This window comes from Rhinolophus sinicus, chromosome X, assembly GCF_036562045.2.
Source record: "Rhinolophus sinicus isolate RSC01 chromosome X, ASM3656204v1, whole genome shotgun sequence".
Lineage (NCBI taxonomy): Eukaryota > Metazoa > Chordata > Mammalia > Chiroptera > Rhinolophidae > Rhinolophus > Rhinolophus sinicus.
In genome coordinates this window covers 31,791,767-31,809,139 of record NC_133768.1, presented here as the reverse complement: position 1 = coordinate 31,809,139, position 17,373 = coordinate 31,791,767, and the positions used below count along the sequence as shown (strand labels likewise).

Here is a 17,373-nt window from a genome sequence, read left to right as displayed (position 1 = left end):
ATTCATTGCAATACAAGCTTACCTCAACAAACAAGAATAATCCCAAATAAACGACCTAATCTTACACCTAAAGGAACTAGAAAAAGAAGGTAAACAAAGCCCAAAGTGAGTAGAAGGAAGAAAATAATAAAAATCGAAGTAGAAGTAAATGAGGTAAGGCAAAAAAAAAAAAAAAAAAAAAAAGAAAGGAAAGATCAATGAAACTAAGAGCTGGTTTTTTTGAAAAGATAAAATTGATAAACCTTGAGAGAGAGAGAGAGAGAGAGAGAGAGAGAGAGAGAGAGAGAGAGAGAGAGAGAGAACCCAAATAAATAAAATCAGAAATGAAAGAGAAGTGACAATTGACACCACAGAAATAAAAAGAATTATAAGAGAATACTACAGACAATTTTATGCCAACAGATTGAACAACCTGGAAGAAATGGATCAACTTCTAGAAACATGCAGTCTTCCAAAACCGAATAAGGAAGAAGCAGAAAATCTGAACAGACCAATTACTAGTAACAAAATTGAATCAATAATCAAAAATTCCCAACAAACAAAAGTCCAGGACCAAACGGCTTCACAGATGAATTCTACCAAACATTTAAAGAAGAATCAATACTTACTCTTTTCAAACTATTCCAAAAAATTGAAGAAGGAAAGTTCCCAAACTCATTCTATGTGGCCAACATTACCCTGATACCCAAACCAGACAAAGATTTTACCAAAAAAGAATACTATAGGCCAGTATCCTTAATAAACATAGATGCAAAAATTCTCAACAAAAACAGAATTCAGCAATACATTAAAACGATCATGCACCACAATCAACTGGGATTTATTCCAGGAATGTAAAGTTGGTTCAGTATCTGGAAATCAATCACTGTGATATACCGCATTTAAAAAATGAAGGTTAAAAATCGTATTATCTTATTAATAGATGCAGAAAAAGGATTTGTCAGAATTCGACATCCATTTATTATAAAAACTCTTAGCAAAGTGGAGATGGAGGAAACATACCTCAACATAATAAAGGCCATGTATGACAGACCCATGGCTAACATACTCAACACTGAATGACTAAAAGCTTTTCCTCTAAGATCAAGAACAAAACACGAATACCCACTCTCACCACTTTTTTCCCCAGCTTGACTTTTTTTGCAGGAAAGCTAGGGAGAAGCAGGAAAAGTGAGGGTCTCTGCAGGAACTCCCATTGTCAAGCAAGATTGCCAGGTTCCAGATCTGTTTGGAAGGCAGGAAAGGATGGGTGCCATGCCTGCTTCGATCCATCCTGCAGGCCAGGGCCCCAGGCCCTCACTAGTTGGGGCCAAGGTATAAAACGGTCTTCCTTGTTTACTTCAGGGTCTCCAGCAGAGTGTCCATGCTATGCTCAGAGTCGATGCAAACCTTCTTGTTGGGCGGATCAATCTTAAACTGAACTCCTCCCAGCTTGTTGAGGACCTGAGTCACCACATTATAGCAGCCTTCACAGGCCATGTCTATAGAGAACTCATACTTTGGCATGACTGAGGAGGAGATGATGGGTGGTGGCAGTGGCTGCAACACTTCTCCTGGTTGTCCCACTCTCACCATTTTTATTCAACATAGTATTAGAAATCCTAGCCACAGCAATCAGACAAGAAAAAGAAATAAAAGGCATCCGAATTGAAAAGGAAGAAGTAAAACTATCACTATTTGCTGATGACATGATACTACCTATAGAAAACCCTAAAGATTCCACAAACATTACTATTAAAACTAACAAATAAATTCAGTAAAGTTTCAGGATACAAAACTTATATTCAGAAATCTGTTGCATTTTTTACACTAATAATGAACTAAAAGAAATTAAGAAAACAATCCCATTTATAATTGCATCAAAAAGAATAAAGTACCTAGTAATAAATTTAACCAAGGAGGTAAAAGACCAGTACTCTGAAAACTATAAAACATTGGTGAACGAAATTGAAGAAGACAAATGGAAGGATATACTGTACTCATGGGTTGAAATAATTAGTATCATTAAAATGTCCATATTATCCAAATCAATCTACAGATTCAATGCAATCCTTACCAAAATACCAATGACATTTTTCACAAAACCAGAACAAATAATTCTAAAATTTATTTGGAACCACGAAAGTCCCCAAATAATCAAAGCAATCTTGAGAACTAAGAACAAAGTTGGAGGTATCACACTACCTGATTTCAAACCATACCAGAAAGCTATAGTAATCAAAACAGTATGGTACTGGCACAAAAACAAACACACAGATCAATGGAACATAATAGAGAGCCCATAAATAAATCCACACTTATATGGTCAATTAATCTATGACAAAGGAGGCAAGCATATACAATGGGGTAAGACAGTTTGTTCTATAAATGATGTTGGGAAAACTAAAGATACATGCAAAAAAAATGAAACCAGATCACTTTCTTACATCATATACAAAAATAAACTCAAAACGGATTAAAGATTTAAATGTAAGGTCTGATACCATAAAATTTCTAGAAGAAAATATAGGTAGTAAACACTTTGAAATTCATCTTAATAATATTTTTTTGGATATATCCCTTAGGGCAAAGAAAACAAATGAAAAAATAAACAAATGGAACTATATCAAACTAAAAAGCTTTTGTATCATAAAGGAAACCATTGACAAAACAAAAAGGCAACCTACTGAATGGGAGAAGGTGTTTTCAAATGATATATCCAATAAGGAGATAGTATCCAAAGCACAAAAAGAACACATACAACTCAATATAAAAAATATCCGACTAAAAAAAGGACAGAGGACCTGAACAGACATTTCTCCAAATAGGACATACAAATGACCGACAGACATATGAAAAGATGCTCAACATCAGACATCTAATCATCAGGGAAATACAAATCAAAACCACAGTGAAATATCACCTCACACCTATCAGAATGGCCATTATCAAAAATACAACAAAGAATAAGTGTTGGTGAAGATGTAGAGAAAAAGCAACCTGCATGCACTGTTGGTGAGATTGTAACCTGGTGCAGCCACTATGGAAACAATATGGAGATTCCTTAAAAAATTAAAAATTGCACTACCATATGACCCAATAATTCCACTTCTGGGTATTTATCTAAAGAAATCAAAACAACTAATTTAAAAAGATACATGCATCCTTATGCTCATTCCAGCATTATTTACAATACCCAAGATATAAAGCAACCTAGGTGCCCATTGGTAGACAAACGGATAAATATGTAATATATATATATATACACAATGGAACATTACTCAGCCATAAAAAAATGAAATCTTACCATTTGTGATAACACAAATGGACCTAGAGGGCATTATGTTAAGTGAACTAAATCAGACAGAGAAAGACAAATACTTTATGATTTTGCTTATATGTAAAATCTAAGAAAACAAAATAAGTGAACAAACAAAGCACAATAGCAACAAACTCATAAATATAGACAACAAACTGATGGTTACCAGATGGGGGTGGATGGGTGAAAAAGTTAAAGAGTATTAAAAAGTACAAACTGCCAGTTATAAAATGAGTCTTGGAGATGTAAAGTACAGCATAGGGAATATAGTCAATATTGTAATAACTGTGTGGTGCTAGATGGATACTAGACTCATCATGGTGATCACTTCATAAGGTATATAAATGTCTAATCACCATGTTCCACACCTGAAACTAATATATTGTATGCCAATCATAATTTAAAATAAGCTTAAATAAGAAAGAGAACAATAACAGTAGGCCTTGGTATAAAAGATCTTTGTGTACAAAGCTGATGCAGATCTGTAAACAATGTAAGCCTCTTTCAATGAATGTCCTAAATGAATTTAGCCTATGCTTTCCTTTGTTTTTCAACAAAAACGATTTTAACATTTTGGGAGAATTCATCATTTTCATCAATAAGAATAGGCTGAGTTATGGGATGTATGAAATTGTGCTAGATACTCAAGGTATTGAACTTTTTAATGGAAAATTAGGCATTTCTCTTATCAGATCAAAAAATCAAAAACTTTTCATTACAATTTACTATGTTCCAAGCTGTGTGGGATATGAATACAGTGTGACTTCTATTGTTAGACAAGTTGTTCCAATGCTGCACTTTGTTGTCAAAGGGTAACACTATAGATATGGGAGTGTGTTCTGAATGTTGAGACAATTCTTTTTCCGGGGTCCACTCTGAGCAGTTTCCCCTCTACTTTTTTTTTAACAGCTTTATTGAAATATAATTTACATATCATCATATATTTACAGTTGTGCAACTACCATCATTATCTAAAATTAGAATGTTTTTATCATTCCAGAAGAAATTCCATACCCATTAGCAGGCTCTCTCCATCATCTCCTCTCTTCAACTCTGGCAACCACCAATCTTTCTGTCTCTATAGACTTGACTATTTTGGACATTTCATATGAATGGAGCCATACAATATGTGGCCTTTTGTGACTGGTTTCTTTCACTTAGCATAATGTTTTTAACATTCGTACATGTTGTAGCAGGTATCAGTACTTCATTTTTTTGTGTGTGTGGCTGAATAATATCCCATTGTATGGATAGACCAGATTTTGTTTACCCATTCATCAGTTGATAAACATTTGGATTGTTTCCATGTCTTGGCTCTTATGAATAGTGGTGTTATGAATATTTGTGCACAGGTTTTTGCATGAACATGTTTTCATGTCTCTTGGGTATATACCTAGGAGCGGAATGATTGGGTCATGTGTTAACTCTATGTTTACAGTTTTTAGGAACTTTCAAACTGTTTTCCAAAGTGACCATGTAATTTTTTCAAAGTGATACCAGCAATGTATGAGGGTTCTAATTTCTTCACATCCTTGTCAACACTTTTTATTATCTGTCTTTTTCATTAGGGTCTTTCTAGTGGATGTGACATGGTCTGTCATTGTGGTCTATGTTCAGTTTTAAGTTTTGTTACCATGAAGATTCCTGGGCCATCAGCCCCCTGAAGGCTTTTACCTTCATTGTGCCCCCTGAGTTCACCTCTTCTCTTATGTCTGGTAGAAAATCTGATGAAGAAACCATTCCTTTATTCACTCATCTAACATTTACTAAACATCAACTGTGCCAGACAATAGAGACAAAAACAAGAAAAACACAATTCCAGTACTCATAAAGCTCACAGCTAACAGGGCATGTGCCTGTTTGCAAAGAAATACAGGATAGTGTGGAGAGTGTGGTGGAAGCAAAAACCAGAGTCCCTACTGTGGACCAAAAAAGGATGGCAGGAACGAGTATAGAGAGGTGGAAGGGCTAAGAAAGTCATAAAGGGCCTTGTGAGCCAGGTTAAGAAATGTGAACTTTATCTAAGAACATGGATAAAAATAAAGGCTCTTCTTGAAGGGAGTAGATTGATCATATTTGAGTTTTAGATAATGAATATTGGAAGCAAAAACCTAGAAGAGACAGAGCCCCATGATGGTAAGTATGACTAGTTTCTATGATCACCCAATTCCTAGAGTGGTAGGGATCCATCCAGTCTCAGGGACGACCTCTAGGGAGCTCATCCTGTGTTCTTGGCCTCATGGCGGAGACTCCTAATTCCCACACAAATCCTTTTTATAACCTCTTTCCCTTTACTTAAGATGGTGATTCTCAAAGTGTGATCGTTGGACTAGAATCATCTGGTAACTTGTTAAAAATGTAAATTCTCAGGCCTTATTCCAGCTCTATTGAGTCAGAAATTCTGGGATTGGGGGCAGCAACCAGCATTTCAACAAACCCTCCAGGGGATTCTGACACACATTTAAGTTTGAGAACTACTGAGATAATTCAAGTAGATTTCCATTCCTTGAAACTAATACAAAGCAGAGCATTTCAATATAAGGAGCTGTTATAAGGGGTAAATATTTAATTGTTTGATGGCTTAGACTAGGAGTCAACAGACTACGACCCATGGGCCAAATCCTACCAGCCCCATTTTTGTAAATAAAGTTTTATTGGAACACAACTATTTCCTTCGTTTAAGTATTGTCTGTGGCTGCTTTTGCACTACAGTTGAAGAGCTGAGTAGTTGTGACAGAGACTGTATAGGCCACAGTGTGTAAAATATTTACAATCTGCCCCTTTATGAAAAAGTTTGTCAATCCCTGATCTAGATTAAGTGCATGCAAGGACATTCTGAGGAAGAAGATGTTGTAAGAGAATTCCAGAGTCCGGGTGATAAAAGAAAATACAAGTCTAGGTGATAATAAAATCTAGCATCTCCAAGTGTGATATTGAAAGACATTTCTAGGTGAACAGGAGCAGTTGGACCATGTTAAATTGATGCTTAAACCTTCACAAAAGACCTCACTGACAGAAAGATCTGGGGATTTCAAATTTAAGGAGCTTACTAAAACACCCCTTTCCATTCCAATTCAGAGGCATGGATCTGAGGTGGAGCCCAGGAATCTGCATGCTTGCCCTGTGTCTCAGGGGGATATGCTGCAGGTGCTTCCTGACCAGCCTTGAATGAGCATTGGACTGGAGGCTGGTCAAGGGGCTCTAAGCTGGGAGTACCATGAAGCTGTACAATCTGGCCTGCAAAGTACATGCTGCTTTCTGAGCCTCACTTTTCCTATCCATGGTGAATCCAGGAAGATGAAGAAATCTTTCTTGGATCCCTCTTTTCTTGGATTTCTTGCTTTTTATGACTTCTAAACCTCATTCCTTAGCATCGTACCTCAGATCACTGAATGCTTCCAAGCATAAGGCAAGGGAAAGGCTGCACTTTCTCCCATTGGCCTGAGGCTCCTCCTAGAGTTCTGGATCCCAATCTAAGGACTTGCCCTCCTTGGGGTGTCTGCTCTGGGAATTACCTCAGGTTTCAGAAAAGAATATCCTTCTTGCCCATGAAAATGCCTTACTTTGCAGATCTCAAGAGATGAGGCTGAACAGAAAGTAACACAATTACTGAAATGTTCATGCAAGGGAAATTCACATATGGCATGATGGACATCTGCTAATGAGGTCATGACATCTGGACAGTGTTATCAGAGGGTTGATGGGATTACAGCCAAGTCAGTCATACCACAGGACAGCCAGACAAACCTTTGTGATTGATATATCCAAGCTCTTCAGATCTGGTGTCTTAATTCTTTCTACTTGTCTGTATTCCTCACTAGACTATAAGTTTCTTGTAGGCAACAATGTCTCATCCTTATATTCCCAGCATAGTACTTATCTTATAGAAGGCTTTCAATAAACTATGTAACTTTACTAACAATTGTCACCCCAATAAACTTTAATTAAAAAAAGGTTTAATGAATGAACAAATGACTGTATGGATGGTTTATTTAGTCATGTTAAACTGCTAAACTCAAGAGTGAATATGATGGTGTCTTCATTCTCCTGTTTAAAAATCTCATTGCATTAATTGCAGCATTCCAGCAATATGAACACATTTGTGATTGTTATATCAGAATTTTCTTAGATTTTCTTTTGTAGTAAGGAAGCCTTGCAAAAACCATAAGTAGTATAGACTTCTAAATCTAAATTCAAGCCCAGTCTATTGAAAGCATCTACTTCAAGTTCTAAATCTGGATGACCCCAAAATGGTGTTCTAATATCTTTAGCCAAAGAGAAGTAAAGGGTGAAATAGTTCAACTGACAACTTACCTATATTCTAGTTGGCTTCACCAACTCAGAATTAGTTTTATTTATCAAGTTTTTTCTTTTGAAGTTTACTGTATAGTGTCCCTTTTCTGAATGAATCTTACTTGGCAACCAAGACACTTCACTGTCAATCTTAGTTTGAATTTAGTGACTTTGAAATCATTGTTACATAAACCAGCCATGAATTCTAAGAGAAACAAGTATTATTAAAGGGAGCTAATTTTAAACACCTTCCTCTTAAGCAGCATTTTGTGACTGGTGTGGGTCCTATATTAGATACCTAAGCAGAAGTTGGGGAGAAGGAAGGAGGCAGAAAAGAGAAGACCATCTGTTCCCAATTTGTAAGCACACTAGGTAAGTAAGAAGACACCCATGTATGGGAACATTCCTACCACAAAAAATAGCATGGGAGATGACACACATTAATGTAAAGATGGTTTCAGTAGGCTGCAAAAGAACTGGAGTCTCATGCTACCACCGAGACTCCTTGGCTAGTCTATAACCTTAGGCAAAATCTCATTAGCTCTTGGGGGTACCAATTTTCCCAGACAATGAACTAGAAAACTTCAAAGTTTACTTTAAGGTGAGTACTATATATTTTGATTATGGTGGTTGCCATGCCTTTAGCTGATTTAGAAAGAGAAGGGATCCATTTGTAAAGGGAGGTAAAACTGAAGGGTCATTATGCAGAGAGAAGTCACATAGGACAAGATGGCCCCCATGCAAGTCAACATTATGAGGGAGAAGGAAATGCAGGCAAGCAGAAGCTATAAAGGGATTAGAAGATGACAAGAATGTTTATAAAGAAAGGAGAATGGAAATGAGATGGGAGTTTGTTGAGCTCACAAATTCTTGTTCCTACAGGTTATATATTCACTGGTTTTAGAGCCTTCTGGCAACTCTCTGCACTTCCCAAGGCCTAGCCATATAGCACTTCTTACTCACAAGTACCCTTATCCTATTCAGGTTATCTTGAGGTAACCTTACCCTATTGTTTCTCCTTGAAACTCAAAAGAGCCTAACTAGAACAGGAGCTTGAAGTCTATGATTCTATGAATTTTTACAAGGCTGTATGGTACAAACTGTATGCTAGGCACAAAAAGGATAAGATACATTAATTTAAATCATGAGTTTCCAAACACCAAAACCAATAGCTAAAAGATACTGAATCTACATGTTTTTTCATGTGGATATGGACAAGATGCCAGTGTTCTGGGCTTCTTGAATCAGATAGGATGTGGTTGCCACACACCCCAGAAGGACAGAACACGGAGCTCTGCATTAGCCACCAGAGGGAGTATAAACAAATAGGCTAAGGGGAGCCTTCCTTCTCACATTCCTCCTGGGTGATAGAATTTCCACCAAGTATGTTCTTTCATCTGTTGTTCATCTCAAGCAAACTGCAGCTAGCTGGAGACAAGTGTGGGTCCCAAACAGGGGAGCACTTGTTCAGATCTCGAAGCATCCAACGTCAACTGTATTGTGGTTTCACACCATGTATTGTTCAGGTAAGTGATGGTCTCTTTCTGCACAACACAGGCGCCATGCAGCTAAAGAATGCTCTGTGTTCTAAAGATTGTTTATAAGTTGTTTGGAACATAGAATGTCTTGTTCCACAGAAATGATATAAGGAGTTCTTGGGTTTTCAGGCCAGGCGTTCAATGTTACTTAACCCTTCATGAAATTGTGCCATCAGAGCCAACACTACTATACTACTGGGGAACTAACAACCATTTAAAAGTTTGCTGACATAATGCACTTTTGCTCAAGGACATATAACCACCTTTTTCAGGCCATGTTTCTTCAAGTTCTAAATCTGGATGACCCCAAAATTGTGTTCTAATATCTTTAACCAGAGAGAAATAAAGGGTGAAATATTTTAAATGACAACTTACCTATATGATACCTTTTGCCCTGGATGAAACTGAACACTTCTTTCTCTGTGTCCTCTCCCATCCTCACCACCATTGGGTCCTTTACATCTTTCTTTCATAGCATCTACAATACATTATGAAAACCACGTTCGCATCTGTCTCACTCTATTCTGTTCTGAACTCAAGATCTCCTTGAGAGCAGGATGGGTGTTTATTCTTTACTACTGGGTGCAGGTCACAGAACATGCACTAGAGATATGTTTGGTCAAATGGCATGGTGGTGGAATCTCACCACATTTGCTCTTATCCCTGCTTTAAAGTCCTTTCCCACCATCACTCCATGGTTTCTCCTTCCTCCTATAAAGAAAGCCTGGGTCTGGGGAATTGAACTTGAGTTGGGAGTAAGAAGATACCAGACCTTTCTCCCTTGAAAGACAGGAAGGGTCATTTCTGGTCCATAGGAATGGTGGTGGGGGCGAGGGGCATAGGAGGGAGAAGAAGGAAATGAAGAGGACCCAGTAGCTGTCCTGCTGATCTCCCCCATTTGGCTTTATTGGGGGTGGGGCAGTGAGCAGTGGCATTGACTCCCACAGACACACATCTCTATGTCCCCATCTTGGCTCCATCAGAAGGGAAGGTCAAGGTTCTGAAAAAAGAAATTCAGAAATAGCCTTTCCCCTGTTCAGACAGAGCCAAATATTTGACTACCTGTGCTCATTGATGAGAATCATAATTTGAGAAGTACAAAAAACTTGCATGTGTGGCCTTGGAATTCATGAAATAACCATTGAATTCTAGAGTGCTAGGTTTGGATTTGCCATTCACCAGTTCTGAAGCCACAAACTACCTCTTCTGGAAAATGGGTTGTTTGGACTACTGATTTCAATGCTATATCTTTGCAGCAAACTTATCTTCCCATTTCTTTTTATTACTTTGCTACCTCATGGAATTTTAGAGTGAGAAAGGATCTTAAGCATAAAGCCAAGCTTCCTCATTTTACAGTTGAAAAGCCTAGGAGGTCCCAGGTGGTAAAGACATGTGCTCAAGGTCACACAGCTAATCAGGAGTTGTGGCAAGAGCAGAAGCAGGGTCATCAGACCCTCAGTTTGGCACTATTCCACCTCATCTCATTGCACCCCCAAGCCGATGCCTGCAGAGGGGGCGAGGATGCTCTGCAAGTTCGAAGGAAGTAATTTTGAGTTTTAAAATTAGCTGTGGATAAGTCACACATGGATAATCAGGAGCTGACTGCAGCCTGGGCTCTAACTGAGCTTTAAGTCAATATTATAAGCTTGAATATTTATGGATGTTTTGGTTTGTTTCCAAAAGTGGATGAATGCACCATCCTTCCTCCTGTCACATAAATGAAAGACACCAAAAAGGCAGGATTTACAATGCTTTCCGAATATTTGTGCATTTTGATGTTGATGTGGGTGGACTGAAATCTGAAGAAAAACACAGAAGGAAGAGGGCACCACTAGTTTCTTGGTTTTAAGGAGTGAGGAATGATTAGGGAATTCGGAGTTCTCAGAGCAAACTGTTTGGCTGAATGATTAGCTGTGAAATTTGAAAACCATTATGGGGCATTTGCAGGAATGCCTTTGAGCTTCTTTGGAAGAAAGTGATAACCTTAGGTCTCCTCTTGTGCGTGACAGTCACCTTCCCGCCCTGGCTATGACATTTTATGGCTATTAAAAATTTGACCTCCTACCTTTCCCCCTACTTCTAGTAGGACTTCAGGGCACTTTTCAAATTAATTAAATTCTAATTAAATTGTATTTTTCCTTTGATAACTTAGCAATGCCCTTGAGATCATTAGAGAAGATAAGAGCAAAGGCCTTGGAGGGGAGCTCTGGGATGTGGCCTCGCTCTGTAATTTAGTAGCTGTGGGGACAGAGCCAGGAGTGCAGTTTCCAGGCTCTCGGCCTCACGTGGAAAGGTGCTGGCTCAGGTAGTAAATGGCCATCAACTATGATTGGATGGCCATCAGCTGTGGCTAGTTGGCCGTCAGCTGTAACCAGTGAGCCATTGGCCACTAATATAACTGCTGTGGCTACGCTAGCAGAAAATGGGGGCTAGCAAGAAGATGGTGGCTGAGCTAGCAAGAGCGGATTGCAGAGAGGCAGATGCCGCCAGCGAGAATATAGTGGTATGACTCCCCTATCTATGGCTCCGTGGGTGTTCCTTTTTGTCCTCACCATATCCTGCGTTCTTATGTGGGGAGCGGGAGCTGAGACTCCTCAGGCCGCCCCACCTGACAGTAGCTATGTAGTAGACTTTAGTAGACTTTGGGTACGTTACATCTTGATAAGCCTCATCTGTAAAATGGGAGTCCTGTATGCCCCACAGGGTTGTCTGGGAGATTAAATGAATGATAAATATATAAGTTTTTTGTAAACTGTCAGGTGCTTAGGCTTTTTCACCCCTGTTAACTGCTAGTGGGTCCTGGGCAGCCTGGTATGGGAATTTCATAGCCCACCTTCTCATCTAGGATAGGTCTAAGGAAAGGCGTCATAGGTGAGACTGGTCTTGAGCAATAACCTCCTCAGGTGTTAGTTAAAGGTGACATTTATGAGCACTTATAACGTGTGAGGCATTCTGCTAACACGATGCATGTGTCACGTTGTTGAATTTTCACAATAACTCTAAGGACAAAATCATTATTCTAATTTCACTCATGTGGAAGCTGAGGCACAGAGTGGTTAAGAAACTTGTCTGAAGTTACACAGCTGAAATGTTTGTCAGAGCCAGGAAATGAAGCCAGGTGGGCCTCCAGAGTTCTAGCTGTTAACGATAGTGGCAGGTGTTTTTTTCCAAAGATGGCTGCAACAAAAGCTCCCATCCCACAGTAATTCTGCAATGGGATCTGCCGCTCCACCATCAGGAGGTGGGGTCGAATTCCCCTCCCCCTGAATGTGGGCCAGCCTTAGTGACTTACTGATAACCACTAGAGTATGGCAGGTATGATGCTGTGTGACTTCTGAGCTAGGTCAAAAAGAGCCATGCAGCTTCCCCTGGGGCCCTTGGGACACTTGTTCTCTGGACACTTTCTGGGGATACGCCATCTTGAAACTCAGCTTCTGTGCTGTGAAAAGCCCAGGACACATGGAGCGGCCACATGTGGACCACCCATTGACAGTCCCAGCTGAGTCCAACCTTCACATCATCTTAGCCCAGGTGCCAGAGATGTAATGAAGTAGCTTCCAGATGATCCCTGTCTCCCACAGTTTAAGTCTTCACAGCTGAGGCAGAGATAAGCCACCCCTGTTGTGTCCTGTCTGAATTTCTGACCCACAGCCTTCCTGAACATACAAAATGATTGTTGTTTCATTTCACCAAGTTTGGAGAGGTTTGTGATGCAGCAATAGATAACGAGAACAACTGCTCTGTTATTCTCCCTTAGTTCTTTCAGGGCAACACCCGTCTGCTTGATCAGAATTCCCCACTGTGATATGCTATCTGGTCCTGGCAAAATCTACCTGTCTGTGTCTCATTCTCTTAAGACCCCGAACTCTCTGAATGAGAGAAGGAAATTCTGAGTGCTAACTACACTTATCCTTGCTAAGCTATTTCCTAGCTAATCGTCAGCTTGCCAAGGGATCAGAGGGTTTTCTTCTGCTAATATGCCTGTCTCCATAAGAGATTCCAGGAGCCAGGTCTGCCATGGATGGGAAATCCTTGCCCTTCACTGGACAGGCCAAGGACACATTTATGGATGGCGGCCTGTAACCTGTTCAGACCAACAGAAAGGCTGCCCTGCTCTGCCTGACGCTGCCTCTGTATTAAGCATTCAAGGATGGTTTTCCCTTGAAATAGTCAAAGCAGTCTGAAGGGGAATCACATAGACACCAGGGGTGGACCAGTATCATAATGGTCCAGACATTTCCCATCATGCCTGATCTTGTCACGTCTCCCAGCCCTGCTCCTTGAGCTTCTCTTGGCCAGGGACCAGCACCCAGCTGGGAAACCTGAGGGTGGGACTCAGTCAGGAAGCTGGTTACCCATTGGGGGATGGTAGTGACTGGAAGGGAATGCAAAGAGGGTGGAGGGCTTCTGGACCAGTCATGATCTATTTCTTGACCCGGGTACAGCTTGCACAGTGTGTTCACTCTGTGAGGACTCATTGAGCTGTGTGCACTTACAACTTGTGTATTTCTTCTGTGTGTATGTTGCACATCAATAAAAAGGGGAAAAAAAGCAGACCAGCAATTCAGCTATGAGAATAAAACCTAAATTAAATGCCCGAGGAACAATAACAGAGGAAATGTGCTGTGCTACAGTAGACACTCTTATCTGTGGTTTCACTTTCCTTGGTTTCAGTTACCCACAGTCAACTGCAGTTTGAAAATATTAAATGGAAAATTCAAGAAATAAACAATTCATAACTTTCAAATTTTGCGCCATTCTGAGGAGCGTGATATCTTGCACTGTGTCGCTTTGTCCCCTCGGGACGTGAATTATCCCTCTGTCCAGTGTATCTACACTGTATATGCTCCTCCTCCATTAGTCACTTAGTAGCCAGCTGGGTTATCGGATCAACTGCCGTGGCATCACAGTGCTTGTGTTCAAGTAACTCTTACTATACGTAATAATGGCCCTGGAGTGCAAGAGTAGCGATGCTGGCAATTTGGATACGCCAACGAGAAGCCATAAATATGTATGTATGTATGTATGTATGTATGTATGTATGTATGTATGTAGTACATACAGGTTTTGGTACTATCTGCAGTTTCAGGCATCCATTGGGGATTTTGGAATGTATCCCCAACAGATAAAGGGGAACAATTTATAGTGGTTGGAGTAGTGCCAATCAGCAGTGAACTCCTTTAGAGACGAGGCCATAGCTTTCATGTTTGTGTCACTAGTACCAACATGGAGCCTGGCAGATAGTAGGTGTCCAGTGAATGTTCACTGACCCATCACCTTTAGCCTCCCCTTCTTCTTTCCTATTCCTTACTCACGATTGACAGGAAAAGCCTTTTCAGAAGGCTCTTGCTTAACAATACCCCACTCTAACAAGATCTACACTTTCTTATACCTGCTCCTTGTCATGGTTGATACCTGAGATGATGCAGGACAGGTAAAGCAAGGACAGATGAAGACCTTAAAATTTCCCAAGGGAACTTTAATCAAGATCCTGGCCTGACTCCTCCAGCAAACCCTCGATAGAGCTGTGGAGAAACAGCACTATATAGTGGATTGATAGTTGCTGGGTGCTTTACATGTATGAACTCATTTAATCTTCATGACACCCCTGTGAGGTGGACACTGCTATTAATTCCACTTTACAGGCAGATAACCAAGGCACAGAGAAGTTGAGCAACTTTCCCAAAATCACACAGTGAGTAAGTGGCAAAGCCTGGGTTAAACCCAGCAATCTGGCTCCAGAGTCCATACTCTTAAGCCCAATGGAATCCTGCCTGTATGGAGATGACAATAACATATACTTGGGGGTCATTTCCAAAATGTTTCCTTGATAAATGCTGAATGACTGAATAGAGAGGAGTTCATTCTACAGCATTAAAAGAACCAGTGCTAGAGCTGGAGCTGGTGATATTTATTTTCAGAAATTGGGGATGAAGGTAGGGAAAGGCCAGGGTCAGGGTGGCAGTTTGCTGGGCCTCCAGGCCTAGTAAGTAAGTGCTCCTTGGATCAGAGAAAACAAAATCCTACTTATAGAAGAAAGATCCCTTGCTATTGCCCCTCCCCCCTCAGGATCTGAACAGATAATCAGAGCGTGCAGACATTCAGCAGTAATCAATTAGCACCTACTTTAGATTAAATTGAGAATATGTAAATTGGGCACCTCATCAAGGCTGCACAGAGCCAGTGATTTGAGACGCAGGCACCCCAACGACGTGCTTCAAACATACCGAATCTCTGCGACACAGAAGGGCATGCAAATCTTCTCCCACAGCAGAAAAATTTTTTAGACTGAGAAATATGCTGTTCTTCTTTACACACACACACACACACACACACACACACACACACACACACACACCACAGAGAGAGAGAGACTTTCCTTATCCACTCTTCTCTATCTTTACAGAGACACATGATTTCTTATATCATCAGAAAGAGCCCTCACTGTAAAAACCCAGGGTCAGAAACAACAGAGACTCGTTGGGTTTGCTCCATAACTCCACATCATCCCAACAATCTAGAAGTTAAGTCTCATTTTGGTGTTTAGTGACTGTTTTTATTTTTGAGAGCAGTATGAACAAAATCAGTAGCTAAATATGACTAGGGCTGCCTGGGTTCCTTTTCAAATTCTCAGAAAGGGAAATGAGAAAAGGGATACCTGTCAGGTTTCAGGAGATATTTCTGAGATTAGGCCTGACATGGAGCTGAAGAGACAAACATAGTCTGGTATCAAACAAATTGTGAAAACCGAGCCCTGGATAAATAAGTCTGGGAAGGCAAAGAGGAGCTAAGCAATGAAAGGCCTGACTGGAGCAAAGGCCTTCATGAGGCAGGCTCTATGCCAACTTGTTTGTGGAGGAGGGTCCCTGGCAGCACAGAGGAGGAAGTCCTAAGTATCTGAGTAGGAGGCCAGGGAAAATTCAGCCAGCAGGAAAAAGGTATTTCTAAATCGTAGTCCTCAAAATTGTTGAGGCCTTGAAGATTGGTAATTTTTCATGAAATTCTCTCAAAAGGAATGCGATGACTGAGAAAAGGGCTGATTGCCAGCTATAAAGTATTGTATTGAGCCTACAGAGTGACAGCTAAGGACCTTTAACAATGGTTGTGTGGCCTGGAGATTGAAAAAAGAAACTGTCTAAGGAATTTCACCGAGTCCAAGAAGAAGAGAAGCATTCTAGTGGGAGTTGTGATTCTCACCTACCCAGAAAGCTGAAATCATTACACTGTCTGAGCTTTCCCTACCATCTTCTTGGGCGTACTGAGGATATATATTTATTTTTTAAGTTAAATTAATGTAAAAGGAAATGGCTTTTAGGAAAATTCTAACATATTCCTTGATAGTAACTAACCAGCAAGTATTATTTGGCACCTCTCAGATACTAAACACAGTACTAGACATGAAAGTACGGATATGTGAATAGTACAAATATATATATTCCATAAATAAAGATATGAAAATTAATCCTTGGGTAATTTGTATTCCAATTCAGAAGACAAACATTGAGTTTAAAAATTGATCAGAAAATGGCAAGAAGTAAGGGAGGGGCAGAGATCAGAAATGACAGAGAGTTGGTTAGAGCAGAGTTCAAAGAGGAGGCAAGTTGTCCCTAACATTTGGGAAGGAGAATATGAATGAAGGGAAAAGATCGGGGAGGTAGGATATTCCCATGACAGAATGGACAAGAGAAGAAATATCAATGAGACCAACTCCCAGTTCATGCTGAGTGTGGTAGATTACAAAACTACTTATAGATTATTCACCTCTCTGCATTACTTCCTTTTAATGTGACATTGCATCTCCTCCCATCTAGAGATGGGGTCTATTTTCCTATTCCTTGAATTTGGGTTGTTTACATGACTGATGTTAGCCAAAGGGACATTAATAAATGAGATTGAGGCTTGCCCTCTCGCTGCACTTGGAACCATGAGACCACCGTGTGGATAAGCCTGAACTAATCCATTGGAGAGGCTACATAAAGGAGAACCAAAGCACCCTAGGTAACAGCCGGCCAACCACCAAACACATGAGGGAGATCATTCTAGGTCATCCAACCCACCAGCTGACCGCAGATGCATGAGCAAGTACAGCAGAGACCAGCAAAACCATTTCATACCAGAAACTACACTCAGCCAACACACAGAATCGAGAGCTAAATAATATAGGTAGTGTTTTAAATCACTAAATTTTGGGATACCTTGTTATACAACTAAAGCTGATACATTGGGTAATAGCTAAGTTTGTAT

The 17,373-nt window shown here is 40.1% G+C and overlaps 1 pseudogene; it reads right to left on the bottom strand.

The window, feature by feature from the left end:
- Positions 1-1,335: 1,335 nt before the first annotated feature.
- On the bottom strand, positions 1,336-1,506 carry LOC109455921 (copper transport protein ATOX1; annotated as a pseudogene).
- Between the last annotated feature and the right edge of the window lie 15,867 nt (positions 1,507-17,373).